Source organism: Saimiri boliviensis, chromosome 1, assembly GCF_048565385.1.
Source record: "Saimiri boliviensis isolate mSaiBol1 chromosome 1, mSaiBol1.pri, whole genome shotgun sequence".
NCBI classification, from domain to species: Eukaryota; Metazoa; Chordata; class Mammalia; order Primates; family Cebidae; genus Saimiri; species Saimiri boliviensis.
The window spans coordinates 232,436,862-232,448,295 of NC_133449.1; the positions used below are offsets into that span (position 1 = coordinate 232,436,862).

Here is an 11,434-nt window from a genome sequence, read left to right on the forward strand (position 1 = left end):
AACCTTGCCTGTACTAAAAATACAAAGATTAGCCAGGCATGGCGGTATACACCTGTAATCACAGCTACTCAGGAGGCTGAGGCTCCAGAATCACTTGAATGTGGGAAACAGAGGTTGCAGAGAGCCGAGATTGTGCCACTGCACTCCAGCCTGGGTAACAGAGCGAGACTCTGTCTCCAAAAAGAAAAAAAGTATACATATTATAAGTTTGCAGTTTCATGAATTTTTACAAAATTTATATCCATAGAACCAGAATTCAAATCAAGAATCAGAATCTACCAGAATCTTGGAAGACTCCCTCTTGCTGTCTTCCAGTCATAAATTCCCACAAGGGTAATGTGAACCAAAAAGGAAATTATAAGCTCCCCGCCACATGGCTGAACAGACCCCACTCCTCTCCACCAAGGGGATTTCCAACGGGGGTCGGACAAGCCTCATTATAATCTCCTCCCCTTGGAATTCAGGCACAGCTGACCAGCATTAATATTAAAACAGAGATCTTATGAGTGACAAAGCCGACTCTTTGTAGCAATAAAATACCACATTCCAACCTGATTCTAGTATAGCATCACATGACAGATAGCAGGCCCTGAAACGAATAAAATTTTTTTACCCCAGAATATATTTCTTTGACATATTTTTATTTATTATTGATTGTCTTTTATGTCAGACAGGTAATGTGCCAACATCCTAATAAGGTTTGAGGGTGGCCCATCTGACACATGCACGTGAATGCCCAATCTTGAACCACAAAAGGATCAACTTTGATGACATATTTTTAAATGGCTCTGCAAGGCTGTATCCTGTGCTTGTGGGGAAAATTTACTTTTTTTTTTTTTTTTTTTGAGACGGACTTATGCACTGTCATCCCAGTTGGAGTGCAGTGGTGCAATCTCAGCTCACTGCAAACTCCACCTCCTAGGTTCAAGGGATTCTGCCTGCCTCAGCCTCCCGAGTAGCTGGGATTACAGGCGTGTACCACCACACCTAGGTAATTTTTTTTTTTTTTTAATTTTTAGTAGATACGGGCTTTCACTATATTGGCCAGGCTGGTCTCAAACGCCTGACCTCGTGATCCATCTGCCTCAAGTGCTGGGATTATAGGCGTGAGCCACTGCGCCCAGCCTAAATTTACTTTCTATAGAGTATCCTCTTCCCTTTCCAAGTCTTTTTCTGATCCTGAAGAGATTGGCTGACAGATCAGCATCTTTTAAAGTTCTAAATAGAAAACATTTGCCATCTGTTGCCTCTAAGGGTGGCCACCTATGAGACTTCATCTACATAAGAACCTTGCAAGTCTCCACAAGTCCTTATCTTAACCCAGTTACTCCTTTCTATTGATTTCCAGGTCTCTGGGTAATAACTCTTTCAACAAATTGCCAATCAGAAAATCTTTCAATCGGCCGGGCACCATGGCTCACGCCTGTAATCCCAGCACTTTGAGAGGCCGAGGCGAGGGGATCACGAAGTCAAGAGATGGAGACCATCTGGGCCAACATGATGAAACCATGTCTCACTAAAAAATACAAAAACGGCCGGGCGCGGTGGCTCAAGCCTGTAATCCCAGCACTTTGGGAGGCCAAGGCAAGTGGATCACGAGGTCAAGAGATCGAGACCATCCTGGTCAACATGGTGAAACCCCGTCTCTACTAAAAAATACAAAAAATTAGCTGGGCATGGTGGCGTGTGCCTGTAATCCCAACTACTCGGGAGGCTGAGGCAGGAGAATTGCCTGAACCCAGGAGGCGGAGGTTGCGGTGAGCCGAGATCGTGCCATTGCACTCCAGCCTGGGTAACAAGAGCAAAACTCCGTCTCAAAAAAAAAAAAAAAACAAAAACAAAAACTAGCTGAGCATGGTGGTGTGCGTCTATAGTCCCAGCTACTTGGGAGGCTGAGGCAGGAGAATTTTCTTGAACCTGGGAGGCAGAGGTTGCAGTGAGCCAAGATCGCGCCACTGCACTCCAGCCTGGCGCCTGGTGACAGAGACAGACTCTGTCTCCAAAAAATAAAAAATAAAAATAAAATCTTTGCATCTACCTATTACCATGCTTCCGCTGCTTGAGTTGTGCTGCCTTTCTAGACTGAACCAATATATGCCTCACATGTATTGACTGATGTCTTATGTTTCCCTGAAACATATGAAACTAAGCTGTAACTGAACCACCTTGGACACATTTCTCAGGACCTCTTGAGACTGTCCCTCAGCCTGTGGTCACTCATATTTGGCTAAACGTAAACCTCTTTAAACATTTTACAGAGTTTGACTTTTTTTTTTTTTTTTTTTGTCAACAGTAACAACTGTTCTAACTTCTAGAATAATAGGTTAGTTTTTAGCTGGCACAGCAGCTCACATCTGTAATCCCAGCATTTTGGGAGGCTGGGGTAGAACTCCTTGAGCCCAGGAGTTTGAGACAAGCCTGGGCAACATAATGAGATCTCATCTCCACAAAATTTTTTAAATTAGTGGGGGTGCATCTGCGTGTGGTAGCTCACGCCTGTAATTCCAGCACTTTGGGAGGCCGAGGTGGGCAGATCACGAGGTCAGGAGATCTAGACCATCCTGCCCAACATGGTATAACCCCGTCTCTACTAAAAATACATAAATTAGCTGAGCGTGTGGTGAGCGTATGTAATTCCAGATACTTGGGAGATTGAGGCAGAAGAATTGCTTGAACCCAGGAGGCAGAGGTTGCAGTGAGCCGAGATCACTGCCACTGCACTCCAGCTTTGGCAACAGAGTAAGACTTTGGCTCAAAAAAAAAAAAAAGTAGGCCAGGCAAGGTGGCTCACGCCTGTAATTACAGCACTTTGGGAGGCTGAGGTGGGCAGATCACCTGAGGTCAGGAGTTTGAGACCAGCCTGACCAACATGGAGAAACCCTGTCTCTACTAAAAATACAAAATTAGCCTGGCGTGGTGTTGCATGCCTGTAATCCCAGCTACTTGGGAGGCTGAGGCAGGAGGATCACTTGAGCCCAGGAATGCAAGGCTGCACTGAGCTAAGAACACACCATTGCACTCCAGCCTGGGTGATAGAGTGGGACCCTGTCTTACTCTAGAACCTTAAAAATGAATTAGTTTTGTCTATTTTTAGTTTTTCCCTTTATATCTTACCAATGGAACTGTACACTCTCTACTTTTGTGTGTGGCTTCTTGTGGCTCTCACATTGTGAGGTTCACTCAGGTTGTGGTTTATCGTTGCGGCTTATTCATTCTCATCGCTGTTCAGCAGTTCATTATGTGGATATACCACCATTTTTACCAGGACCCTGAACCCAGGCCACCACTGTGAAAAGAGCAGAGCCACATGATTACAAGGTCAGTTTCCCAAGGAAATGAGGCACCAGTTTGCTGGGCTGTCTTGAACAGTGGGCATATAGGGGTCCTAGGCCCACATTCTATCCTAAGGTACTCCTCATTATGATGGAACAATACAGGATACTCAAAGCACACCAGATTCACTACAGTTTAAGATTAGCCTCATTAATCCTTTTTTCCATTAATCAAAACTTTACAGAGGAGATAAACAGTGATGTCTGTTCGTGCCAGAGTCTCCCTACGTTGCCCAGGCTGGAGTACGGTGGCATGATCTTGGCTCACTGTAACCTCTGCCTCCCGGGTTCAAGCGATTCTCCTGCCTTAGCTGAGGGACTACGGGTGCTCGCCACCACGCCTGGCTAATTTTTTTTAATTTTTAGTAGAGACGGGGTTTCACCGTGTTGCCCAGGCTGGTGCCAAACTCCTGAGCTCAGGCGATCCGGCCCCCTGGGTCTCCCAAAGTGCTGGGACTACAGGCATGAGCCACCGTGCCCGGCAAAAAAACAGTGACTTTTACCATTCCTTTAACCCGTTTGCACGGGGTTGGGGCAAGAGAGAGAGAGAGCATTGCCTGAGGCAGGGTGGGGAAATCCAAGAGCTCGGGGAGGCCAGAGAAAGACTCACCCATTGCTCAAAAGTTCAGGTGGCTGATTGTCGAGAAGGGACCTTTTCCAACAGTCCTATCAGCTCTCAAGTTTCCCCTTTTAGGGAGGAAAAAGCTCCCCATGTCCCCTAATTCTGTATGTGCCCAATCCTGTCACCCACAGTCGTCAGCAAAGAGTGCAAAGCAGATTATTCCAAAGTGAACATCCTGCAGAGCCAAACCCATTCGCAGCCGGGAGGGACCTTCCCTCACCCCTCTGAGCTGGGCCTCTAACCCAATCCCATTCTTTACCCAGGAACCCCATCAACCTACCCAAAGGCCACCAGTCAGTGCTGCAGTCTATCTCCTGTGAGTGAGGGGATTTCTTCAGAGTCACCCCTTCAGGGTTTGCCAGACAGATGTTACTGGAGCCCACCACTTACCCAGTTAGCCTTTGGGTCAGGAGTTTCCACATATCCCTTCGTGGTTGCCAGAAAGATGTTACAAGAAAGAGGTCCCAATCCATGCTTCAACAGGGGGTTCTTGGTTCTTGCACAAGAAAGAATTCAGAGCGAGTCCTAGAGAAAATCCAAAGCAAGTTTATTAGGAAAGTGAAGGAATCAAAGAATGGCTACTCCACAGACAGAGCAGCCCCAAGGGCTGCCGGTTGCCCATTTTTATGGCGATTTCTTGATATGTTAAACAAGGGGTGGATTATTCATGCCTCTCATTTTTTTCAGCCATATAGGGTAACTTCCTGATGTTGCCATGGCATTTGGTAAACCGTCATGGTGCTAAAGGGAGTGTAGCAGCGAGGACGATCATCGCCATCTTGGTTTTGGTGGGTTTTGGCCAACTTCCTTACTGCAACCTGTTTTATCAGCAGGGTCTTTATGACCTGTATCTTGTGCTGACCTCCTATCTCATCCTGTGGCTTAGAAAGCCTAACTGTCTGGGAATGTAGCCCAGTAGGTCTCAGCCTTATTTTACCCAGCCCCTACACAAGACAGAATTGCTCTGGTTCAAATGCCTCTGACAATCATAGCTCACTGGAATTTCAAACTCCTGGGCCTCAGGTGATCCTTCCATGGTGGTCTCCCAAAGCACTGGGATTATGAGTGTGAGCCATCATGCCCAGCCCTATCCATTTCTTTCCTTTTTTTTTTTTTTTTTTTTTTTTTTTAAAACAGGGTTTCACTCTGTTGCCCAGGCTGGAGTATAGCAGCACAATCTCAGCTCGGTGCAGCCTCACCCTCCTGGGTTCAGGCAGTTCCCTCACCTCCTTCTACTGAGTAGCTGGGACTATAGGCATCTGCTACCATGCCCAGCTACTTTATTTTTTGTAGATACGGGGTCTCCCTGTGGCGCTCAGGCTGGTCTTGAACTCCTTGCCTCTGGCCTCAGCCTCCTGGCCTCAGCTTCCCAAAGTGCTGGGATTATAGGCGTGAGTAACCACACCTGGAACCATTCTATTTTTGTTTGTTTTTGAGAGAAGATCTTACTTTGTCACCCAGGTTGGAGTGCAGTGATGTGATCATCCCTCACTTAGCCTCAACCTCCCTGGCTCAAGTGATTCTCCTGCCTCAGCCTCCTGAATAGCTGGGACTACAGGCACACACTACCATACCCAGCCAACTCACACATTTATTTTGTAGTGTTGGGGTTTTGCTTTGTTGCCCAGGCTGGTCTCCAGCTCCTGACCTCAAGCAATCCACCCGCCTCAGCCTCCAAAAGCATTAGGATTACAGGCAAGAGCCACTGCACCCAGCCCCCATCCTATTTGTAATGGGCATCTGAGTGCCCAGTGTTTGGCTCTTGCAAACAGTGTGAAGAATAGTTTTTATTCTGAGTCTGGTTTTAAGAGGAGTGTTAACTATTCAAGTTAAAAAAACAAAGACTGCTTGTGGCAAACAATAGAAACAAATGAACATTCCACAGACTCCTTTGTTCACCCTAAAAATGGCTCCCAGGGTTGGAAGCCCATATGGGAAAGAGGCAAAAAGAAAGGGAGCCCAGAGCAGAGAGTGATTTACAGCTCAGCCTGCCGTCCCTGTTTGCTTCTCCAAGGCAACCCCTTGCCCCGCCTCCTAATTGGGCCTAAATCGGTAGCTTTTCAAAACACCTGCTGGGTATCCAAATTGACCTGTTTAAGGGCTCTATGATGAACTCGTTGTTATGTGGTCAATGAACCAAGATGCAGGTGGGTCATCTCCTTAGAACAGTTAAAGCCCCGTGAAGCCCTCTCCAGAGTTCTGACCTTTCCCGCATGGGTCAGAAAAGGTGCAGCTCCACAGAATCAGAGATTTCTGCTGAAAGGGGTCTCAGGGAGGATCTAGGCCAACTCCTCACTTTACAGATGAGGGAACTGAGTCCCAGGCAGCTGATGTGCTCGAAATTACATGTAGAGTCATGAGTGGGGCTGGATGTTGATTTAGAACCACATCTTCAACTTCAGGGGTTTTGTTTTGCTTGTTGTTCTTTTACTAGGCTACATTGTGATACGACCTGACCTTACCTCTTCACAGCATTTTGCAATATGATGCCTGTTGCCTTATTTTCTCACTTCCTCGATTTATAGTAGTTTTTCTCTGGCTAAAACGTTACTACCCTCTTCTGTGACCTCCTCATTTTTGTTACTGTTTTGCTTCCTATTTTGTCCATCAATGTGCAATCAATGACATTTATATGGCCTGAATAACAGAGGTGGGAACTCATGTGCTGATATCCCTTAGAAACTAGGAGTTTTCAATAGTCAAACAATTAAAGAGTAATTACTTTTTTTGTTGTTGCCCAGGCTGGAGTGCAATGGCACGATCTCAGCTCACCACCACCTCTGCCTCCTGGGTTCAAGCAATTCTCCTGCCTCAGCCTCCTGAGTAGCTGGGGTTACAGGCATACACCATCACGCCTGACTAATTTTGTATTTTTATTAGAGACGGGGTTTCTCCATGTTGGTCAGGCTGGTCTCAAACTCCCGATCTCAGGTGATACACCTGCCTCAGCCTCCCAAAGTGCTGGGATTACAGGCGTGAGCCACCACACCCTGTTTTATTTTCTTTTGAGACAGGGTTTCACTCTTGCTGTGAAGGCTGGAGTGCAATGGCACCATCTCGGCTCACTGCAACCTCCATCTCCCAGGTTCAAGTGATTCTCCTGCATCTGCCTCCCAAGTAGGTGGAATTATAGCCTGTGCCACCACGGCTGGCCAATTTTGTATTTTTAGTAGAGACAGAGTTTCACTATGTTGGTCAGGCTGGTTTTGGACTCCTGACCTCAAGTTTTCCTCCTGCCGTGGACTCCCAAAGTGCTGGGATTACAGGAGTGAGCCATTGTGGCCAGGCTAATTATTTACATTGTTGTTTCATTTTGTCCTGTTTTGAAACAGAGTCTCACTCTGTTGCCCAGGTTGGAGTGCAATGGCACAATCTCAGCTCACTGCAATCTTCACCTCCCAGACTCAAGTGATCCTCCTACCTCAGCCTCCTGAGTAGCTGGGATTACAAGTGCCTGCCATCATGCCTGACAATTTTTTGTATTTTTAGTAGAGACAAGGTTTCACCATGCTGGCCAGGCTGGTCTCAAACGCCTGATCTCAAGTGATCCACCTGCCTTGGCCTCCCAAAGTGCTGGGATTACAGGCATGAGCCACCACGCTCAGCCTCTAATTATATATATATATTTTTAAGAATTTACAAGAAATAAATGTTAACAGTGTTTTTTTAAATGAGGTTGATAGAATTATGGATAGTTTTCCTTTTTTAGAATTCTCTGAGTTTTTACAATCAGAAAAAAAATCCTATAAAGAAAACAAGAGGAAAATCATACTTATAAAATGGCACTCTCCAAATCAGAGCCTGACATCAACTTCTAGTGGTTCTGGGGTTAATTTTAGGGACTACATTGTCAAAACAAAGAAAGAAACACAAACACACACACCAGCTCTCTTATTAAAAGGATGAGCAGCCGGAGTCTGGTTTTTGTGCCTCCATCTTATCATTATTCCTAACCAATACGGCGCATGCTAAATAGTAAGTATCCCATTCCATTTTCAGAGTCTACGTATTGCTCAACAAAGGCCCATGTGCTGCTCAGGCTTCAGAACGTTTTGCCCATGAAGGCAGCAGGATGGTGACCAAATTATTCCAAATAGGGGGCCAGATTCTTCTGAAGCCCGTTCTCCTGGCGGTAAGAAAGGCACCTGAGAAGGTTTTCTTTTTCATCTTAAATGTGTTAAGAACTTACTGTTTGCCAAATGCTAGGCCAAACAGAGAGGATAATGGGAAGAAGTGCATCCTGGGAGCTCGCCATCCTGAGAGGGGGACACAGGCCAGAAAAATATTAGAGTCCAAAGGACGGTGTGCTGGGATGGATTTACAAACAGGATGCTGTGGGCGCTCTTGGGGTAGAAGGACCCAGCCAACCTAGACCTGTGGGAGGCTCAGGGGAGATCCCCAAGGGTGGTGCCTGGTGTGCTCTGCTGCATGAGAGGAACCAGGTGTGCGTCATCCTCAGGTCAGGTCATGCTGGCCAGGGCATTGTGCCAGATCCTACTCTCTGCTCCTGCTTTTTCTCTGCCCTAAAGTTACCCATTCAACCAAGTCTTTAAGCCCTTGTTGCCCAGGCTGGAGTACATTGGTGCGATCTCAACTGACTGCAACCTCCGCCTCCCGGGTTGAGGTGATTCTCCTGCCTCAGCCTCCTGAGTAGCTGGGATCACAGGCATGCGCCACCAAGCCTGGCTAATTTTTGCATTTTTAGTAGAGATAGAGTTTCAACCATATTGGTCAGGCTGGTCTTGAACACCTGACTTCAGGTGATCCACACCCCCCCCACCCCGGCCTCCCAAAGTGCTGGGATTACAGGTGTGAGCCACCATGGCCGGCTGAGAGATGCATTTATTTATTTATTTTTTTGGTCAGCATCCAGAGGTCCACATTGCCTTCTACCTGCTGATGGGAATACTAGCCTAGTCTCTGACTTTAAAATAGCCAAGAGGCTATCTTTTAGGTACATAAAGACATTAGAATTTTCATACTTTTTCAGACCTGTGCTTTATCCTACACAGCATCCAAATCCAGCAGGATTTACATGCCTGATTCTAAAAGGTGATCTCAAAGCTTAGGAATCAACCCCCATTCTACTTAACCCATTATGGCTTTATCATCCCTGAACTTATCTAACATCCTACTCTTTTTTTTTTTTTTTTTTTTTTTTTGAGATGGAGGTTAGCTCTTGTCCCCCAGGCTGGAGTGCAATGGCACGATCTTGGCTCACTGCAACCACCACCTCTCAGGTTCAAGCAATTTTTCTGCTTGGCCTCTGAATAGCTAGGATTATAGCCCACCAAGCTGGGCTAATTTGTACATTTTTAGTAGAGATGGGGTTTCACCTTGTTGGCCAGGCTGGTCTCGAACTCGTGAACTCAAGTGATCCGCCCACCACGGCCTCCCAAAGCGCTAGGATTACAGGCATGAGCCACCATGCCCACCCCTAATATACTACTCTTACATTTATATTTGTTCTAGAAACAGTTTTGAGTGAAATTTAACATTAATTAAAGACAGACAAAAACAACCCATCCCAGCTACCCCATCTCAGGTGATATACACCCATCACTGGCCTTTGAATTTGTCATCACAGCCCCGGAAAGATGTCAGTCAAGATGTCAATAGTGCCTAAAAGGCACACGATGGAATTTTTTTTTTTTTTTTTAATTTGGAAAGGCTCAACTTAAAGCTTACATTGAAAAAAGTAAATTATTCTTAATTCAGAGCACAAACCAGTCAAATCTGCCAGTCATCAACAGATGGCATCTTTCACACATTGTACACGCTGTAGTCTAAAACAAAATTTGCAAATTGACTATAGAGTAAAAATTTGAGCCCACACACTGCTTTTTATTTTTTCACTCAATGTATATTCAATGACTTTCAAGTATATTCTGGTTACTAGTTTAGGTCCAGTGAACATAGCAGTGAACACAACCACCATCAAAGCTTTTACGTAAATTAATTTTTTGGACAACACAGACAATAAAAAAGATAAATGAAATTTTGGTGCATTACATTGTAATAAGAGCTAAGGAAACAATGCAGGTAAATGGTGGGTTAAATTTTAGACTGTTGCTGGGTGCGGTGGCTCATGCCTGTAATCCCAGCACTTTGGGATGCTGAGGCAGGAGGATCACCTGAGGTCAGGAGTTCGAGACCAGCTTGACCAACATGGAGAAACCCCCCATCTCTACAAAAAATACAAAATTAGCTGGGTGTGGTGGTGCATGCCTCTAATCCCTGGTACCCCGGAGGCTAAGGCAGGAGAATCGCTTGAACCTGGGAAGCAGAGGATGGAGTGGGCCGAGATCACGCCACTGCACTCCAGCCTGGGCAACCAGAGCAAAACTCCATCTCAATAACAACAACAACAACAACAACCATTTTAGACTGTGGCCAGGAAAAGTGTCACTAAGGTGTCTTTGTGGCCAGACAAGGTAGCTCATGCCCGTAATCCCAACACTTTGGGAGGCTGAAGTGGGAGGATCGCTTACCCAGAATTTTGAAACTGGCCTGGGCAATGTGGGCAGATTCCACCTCTACAAAAAACAAAAACATTAGCCAGGCATGGTGGCATGTGCGTATAGTTCCCAACTATTTGGGACTCTAGTGAGAAGCGCATCTTGGGTCCTGGGAAGTGGATGTGAAGGGGCCAGAATATGTAAATGACTGAAAAGGTCAGTGTGGCCGGAGCTGGGAGAAGGAGGGACTGGCGGAGGAGATGAGGTCAGAGAAGGGGTTGGTGAAGATGAAATGTGGCCTCGTAGGTCATTGTAGGTCTTTGGCTTTCGCTCTAAGTAAGAGTGAAAACCATTTGAGAGTTGGTTGCAGATATGACATTTTACCTCTAAAAACTTCAGTATACATTTCTTAAAATAAGGACACTCTACATAGAGATTCATTAGTAGAACACTGCTTTTTAAAAATTATTATCATTGGCTGGGCACAGTGGTTCATGCCTGTAATCCCAGCACTTTGGGAGGCTGCGGTGGATAGACCACTTGAGGTCAGGAGTTCAAGACCTGGCCAACATGGCAAAACCCCGTCTCCACTAAAAATACAAAAATGAGCTGGGTGTGGTGGCGCGTGCCTGTAATCTCAGCTACTCAGGAGGAGGCTGAGGCAGAAGAATTGCTTGAACCTGGGAGGTGGAGGTTGCAGTGACCTGAGAGTGTGCCACTGCACTCCAGCCTGGGGGACAGAGCAAGAATCTGTCTCAAAAAAAATTATTATTATTGTTTATTTAGAGATAGGGTCTCGCTCTGTTGCCCAGGCTGGAGTACAGTGGTGCGATCATCACCACAGCTGTGGCCTCCAGACTCTACTAATCCTCCCACCTCAGCCTCCCAAGTAGCTGGTACCATAGGCATCCCTCACCATACCTGGCTAATTTTTTTCTTTTTTAAAATTTTGTAGAGATGGTGCCTCGCTATGTTGTCTGGGCTGGTTTTGAACTCCTGACTTCAAGTGACTCTCCTGCCGC

At 46.0% G+C, this 11,434-nt stretch overlaps 1 pseudogene; it reads right to left on the bottom strand.

Moving 5' to 3' along the window:
* Positions 1-664: 664 nt before the first annotated feature.
* LOC120365917 (small nucleolar RNA U13) lies at positions 665-759 on the bottom strand (annotated as a pseudogene).
* Between the last annotated feature and the right edge of the window lie 10,675 nt (positions 760-11,434).